The sequence below is a fragment of the Akebia trifoliata genome, unplaced genomic scaffold, assembly GCF_017979445.1.
Source record: "Akebia trifoliata isolate Shusen 1 unplaced genomic scaffold, ASM1797944v1 Contig00643, whole genome shotgun sequence".
NCBI classification, from domain to species: domain Eukaryota; kingdom Viridiplantae; phylum Streptophyta; class Magnoliopsida; order Ranunculales; family Lardizabalaceae; genus Akebia; species Akebia trifoliata.
The window spans coordinates 91,252-97,445 of record NW_028237134.1 but is presented as its reverse complement, the minus strand read 5'-3'; positions in this window follow the sequence as shown (position 1 = coordinate 97,445).

Genomic DNA, 6,194 nt, shown 5'->3' with positions numbered 1-6,194 from the left:
AGTTGTGACCTATAGGGAAGGTTTCTAGACTCTAGGCTTACTACGTGCAATACATTTTTATCTGGCCACTCTTGCCCAAGCACACCTATGTACCTCTCGATACGTGGTGACTTGGTTTAATATACCGTATAGGTGATAATCTAAAACCTCAACTCACTTCTCTGAAGTCAAAAACAACCAGTTTGATCTCCAGTTGAGAGGTGGCGCACAATGCTGAGCAAGGGCCCACTTAAATACCTCTCGTCTAGAATAGACGTAGTCTATCCCTCTCATACAGTAGGGTACAGTGGGGCAAGATCTTGCTTAGGCACCGATTTTGACCAAGAAGTGCAATTGATATACTTAGATTATCTTTTACATACTTATGGGTACTAGTCAAGAGTTGTAGCTTTCATAAATGGTTTGGCATCCCACGAGGAGACCGACCACGTACTAGTACTACGTTGGCAATCGGGACATGTGACTGTGTGGCTCACAATAGGTCAAAAGTTCAGGTCACTCCAGCCTGGGCGCATCAATATACCTCTTAGAATCACCTAATCAGACGGTATTGATGCCCCAGTTTGATATACCCTAAGGTACATGACTGGAGTTGTGATTTTCATGAATGACGTCGCATCTCCGAGGAGATCGGGCCACGCACTAGTGTCACGTTGGCTATATTGGACGTGTAAGTATGCAAAACAGTAAACGTGCATGTGATGGGTGTAGAACAGGGTGGGGTGTGCCCGGGACCTTTTCAAACACATGGGCCCATAGGTCAGATCAGATCATCATAATATGGATATTAAAAAAAAACATGATCATAAAGCATAAATATCCATAACATCAATCAAGATCAATGCACGCACATCAAAGATATATATCAATTATGATTATGGCATATCAGACAGGTAATCAGTCAAGATAGGGCAAAACAAAATTGATTAATCAACCAGGATAGCCCAAAAATAATTAATCATCAATCAATCTATGCAAAATTTTTTTTTTTGAAAAGTAATTTGATTTGACCCACACAAAAAGATTTCAAAATTTACTTAGGGTCAATAAACGAACGTGATCATCTCATTGGTAATCCAATACCATAGTCTTGTTAGATTTGATGGAAAAAATTTAGATCCAACAATAAAATTCAATTTTTTTTTAATCTAGATCCAAGGTTTTGAAAATTGATGGCGATGAAATCTAAGATCAACATTCGAAATAAAAATTGAAAAAAATTTCTTGAAATTTTTCTTTTAAACATTCCTAAAATTTTATCCGCCATAAGCATATGGTATTGGATCATGCTCTTAAATGCCACGTGGTGAGATAAAAATCTTTAACAAGATTTGAAATCTTACTACCTTAGTAAGAAAAGCGATCTTTTTTTTTTTTTTTTTTTCATTTTTTGCTAACACACACAATCCACATCATGCTACCACCACCACCACACGACTCACACTTTTTTATTTTATTTTTTTAGTTGGCGGCACACACAAAACATTTTAACTCATTTAATTTTTTTTTTTAAAAGTGGGGTGGTCAAAGATGTTAGCAAGATTTAAAATCCTACTAACTTTGTGAAGAAAACAATTCTCAAATTTTGTTTGCCGGCTACACTCGCACTACTCGCCATTTTTATTATTTTTTCTTTAAAAGTATGGCAGCCAGCACACACAACCTATGCACCATGATCACAACAATTTTTTTTTTTTTTATGTGTGTTGCCACCAGCAACGTTAGTTCAGCATTTTTTTTCTTTTTTAAATCAAACAGAGGAACACGTTTGCTCTTTGTTTAAAAGTGTGGTTGCCAACACATACCACCCATGTACCATGATTACAAAAAAAAAAAAAAAAAAAAAAATTTATGTTCAAAACTTTTTCTGTTTCTTTTGAAACTAAACGTGCTCTCTGTTTAAAAGTGTGGCTGCCAACACACACCACCCATGTACCATAATTACAACGAATTTTTTTTTTTATGTGTGTTGCTACCAGCAACATTAGTTCAAACTTTTTATGTTTCTTTTGAAACCAAGCAGAGGAGCACATTTGCTCTCTAGCACTGAAAGGCAACGATGCCATTTTCTTTCCAATTTTCAAAGAATCGTGCACACAATTACTTTGGATTAAGAGAACAATCGAAGAAGACGTTTCCCTTCCAATCAAGCTCATCGTTTATTTACCCAAACTTTTGTCTTTCCAAGGTAACAGAAGACTATCAAAGGAGAGATTGTTTCAGATTTGTCTCCCTCCAAGAAACGTAACGCTGAACCAAAGAATCACATGGTTTGAAGAAAAAAAAAAAAAATTGGCTGAGATCTCACCCTTTCTTTTTCGAATCAAAGTTTCTCCATCGATTGGAAAACCCCAGAAGTTCTTTGAGAAAAGATGAGTTGGTTAACGATTCCAAGCGAAAAAATCACACGTTCTCTTTGAGGGGTTAAGATCGTAAACCGATTAGGATGAAGGATTCAAGACGATCGGCTTAGATAGACCAAACCAATCAGTCTTTTATTTAGATCAGTTAGTCTCTGTTGGAGACGATAGAACCAATTGGAAGAGATGAAGTAAACAAATAAAACTTGATTTTTTTAAAACATAAGGGTTTGAACATTAAAAATCCATTTTTACTAGGGACACACCACCCTTAAAATTAAAGACGCCCATAACAGAACCTCAAAAAGCATTTTTTTTTCATTATTATTATTATTATTTTTGTCAATGGACAGCACGACCAACATAGAAAATCTAAATTTTTTTTTTATTTGAAAAATTAACCAACCAATTTAATACAAAAAATTTAAAAGACTAAAAAAAATTACTTGCACGTACGTAAAGAATATCCTCTTTTTACCTAAAAAATATCCCCCTTTTTTTTAAATAAAAAAATAATACTAACATCGCCAAAGAATGGATCCACACATGTTTAAAAAAAAATCGAATGATGATAGTCTTAGAATTTTTTTTTTTTTTAACAATCTCCATGACCTATTAATCATTATCCTTCATAAATTTGTCCCTTTGAAATTTTGCATTATTTAGGACCATTTCGAATGACCCTTTATTGAACCATAAAAGGTGTGCTAAACACAATATTCAACATAATGATCACTAACAGAGCCAAGAGAAGGATAAACCATAAACATAGACAGATAAAAAAAAAAGAATAATAAAAAGAAACCCAAAACATAAATAAATAAAAAATAACAAAGGTCTCTACTAGCAATGCTTCCCATACTTGGGGCTTTTCAAGTCTAATCCTCAAGGTCCCCAGCGGAGTCGTCACTGAAAGCGCCCTCGATCCGCGGGGTGCGTGGATCCACTTTTGACCCTTGAGGTTTGGGAGTCGCCACCTAGTTATTATGGTCTAGGAACCGATCAATGACTTTAAATAGATAAATGACTAATCTAGAACAAAAAAAATTAAATTCGGGGATCATGTTACGGGGTTGGAAGGTGTTAGGCACTAACCATGCCCGGTCAAAGTCGGTCTCTACTAACTTCCCAAATAGGTTACATTGCTAAAAAACCTAGACAATAAAAAAATAAAAAAAATAAGAAGTTATACCTTTCCGATAGCAAAGACTTTGTTCCCTCAGATCCGACAAAAATTGCTCCTTGTACCGTACTTCTTGCTTCGTTCTATTTCCGGATTTGATTTTTGATCTCCGAGGCAAGATATCTCTTCTTTTTTAGATCTGAATTCTTCGAGTTTGTTATAGATTTTAGGGTGTTTTTGAAGGACTTTTAGGTGTTTTTTGGGCTAAAATCAAAGAAGGGATGTTAGGTAAGGAGTTGGGACTCCAAAATTAGGGTTTATGGGAAGCTAGGGGGGTTTTTAGACCTACTTCTCTTAGAGTTTATTATTTGATACGAAAATAGGGTGCGAGCACCTCTATTTATAGATTTTTTTAGTGGTTAATTTTGATAGAGTTAGTGTTTAATTAGAGTTCTTTTAATTAGAGTTGTGTTTTAGTTAGACTTGTTTTAGGTAGAGTTGTGTTTTAATTAGAATTGTTTTAGGTGCAGTTGTGTTTTAGTTAGAACTCTATTAGATTGAGTTATTATTTAATTAGAACTCTATTATGACTTTTGGTCTTATTTGATTGACTTTTAATATTTTGACTTTAGTCTTAATTGATTGACTTTTAATATCTTGACTTCAGTCTTGCTTAATTGACTTTAATTTTGACTTTAGTCTCGCTTGATTGACTTTAAAACCTTGACCTTAGTCTTGCTTAACTGGCTTTAAATTTTTGGAGAACCCCCCTCTATTATATCTTTAATTCTTTGGGCCCCCAAATGGAGGGGTCCTTAAAGAAATATCTCACGAACCCTCAACAATTTTTCATGAGAGCCCGATTGATTGATTTTTTTTAGTTCAAAATTTTAAATTAATTTCATTAATGTTTCACTTTAATTATTTAATATTTTATTTATTAATTTTAAAATTTTAATTATGAAAATTATGAAATTATCGTTTTGCCCCCAGATAGGACTTTTCACGTTTTAAGTCAGTTTTTAATGTTCAAGGATGTTTTAGAATCAATTTTCGTAAGGAATTCAATGAAAATATTAGTTTGTGTCATTTATGAAATTTTTTGTGTGAAATGGTCATGAACTTTATCAGGGGCATTTTCGTAATTTTGTCAAATTTTGTGAAAATTGGCGAAATGATTTATTTGATTTCGATTTGTTGTTTTATGTGTTTGAATGGGTTTTCCTAATCGTAACGTAGGATTTAGGGTTGTTTTGAGGTTAGAGGTATTTTAGTAATATTATAATTTTTTAGTGATTTTTATTGTGAAACTTCTTTTTGGGTCTGCAAGATGATGATTTCTATGTTTTTAGGGTCGTATTTTCCTAGCGTAGCGTGGTTTTCTAAGGTTTTGTCAGTTCGAGATACCTCATCTAGATTTCTGAAACACATCTGATAACAAAATAAGGCAATGGAATACACATCCATCATTGGGAATCATTGCAATCGGGTTGACGAGTTAATTAATCAGGCGAGTGCAAAAATGGGGTGTCTACAATACCATAAAATGAATTTTTAAAAATCATTTTTTTTCTTTGCTTGTAGTGACTTATAATCAATGCATAAGGGTAGGGGTGTCACTGGATGGCCAAAATCTGAATTCAAAAAATCGGATATCGGATTCGGATGTCATTTTAAAATTCGAATGAGTTTCGGATACGAAATCGGATATTGCGATATCCGATTTGATAATATCCGCTTCAATATAATATATATATGTTTTACAACAAAACTTTTATATATGTATATATATGGTGCTGTGTATTTGTGTTATACAACAAAATTTTATTTTTAAAACTTTATCTTCTCTCAACCACCTTAAAAGCTAAAACGTGAAGAACTAGTCGACGTAACGATGGGTTTTGATCGAACTTCGTAACCACTGTCTTCTCCGGCCGACGAGCATCAGATACATATTTTCTATCTCTCTCTCTCTCCAATCCGAACCAGTTGTGCGAACTCTGACACGTCTTCTCTGACCGACGAGCATCTAGGTACATATTCTCTCTCTCTCTCTTCGATCCGAACCAGTTGGAGTGATTTTTTGGAGGAAATCTATGGGTTTTGATTATGCAAACTCCGACAGATTAAGGATGATGGTATTTTGTAGGATTTTTTATCAGATCGGATATCAGATATATTTTTTGGATTCGAATTCGCCAGTTTGTTAGGGATATCTGATCAGATTTGAATTCGAATTCGGATAGTATTATTTTTTTTTCGGATTCGAATTCAGATATAACACTATCTGATCGGATACCTATTCGTTGACATCCTTACATAAGGGGTTAGGTATACCTAAGAACTAAGTAAGAAGGTTCGATTGAGGGACAAGGAAGGAGTTAGGCACCTTGTCTCACCTATTAAGTGATGATTACCAAAAGATGGCAACAAATGAAGTAGAACATTGATTTTTGAAAATTTTGAAGTTAGGGGAGATTTGAGTGTTATAGGATAAAATTGACACACATATTTGGTATGTAATTGGTTGGTTTACATTTTTATTAATAGATTCATTGGGGGTATTTGTAAATGAAGGGGGGGATTTTTTAAATTTTCTTGTACTTAAGGCAATTTTTGGGAATAATTATAAGTGTAAGTGAAAAGGAGAGTACTTTGGAATAATTGTAAGTGAAAAGTTATTTTAAAATAATTGAGGGAGTGCTCTGTAA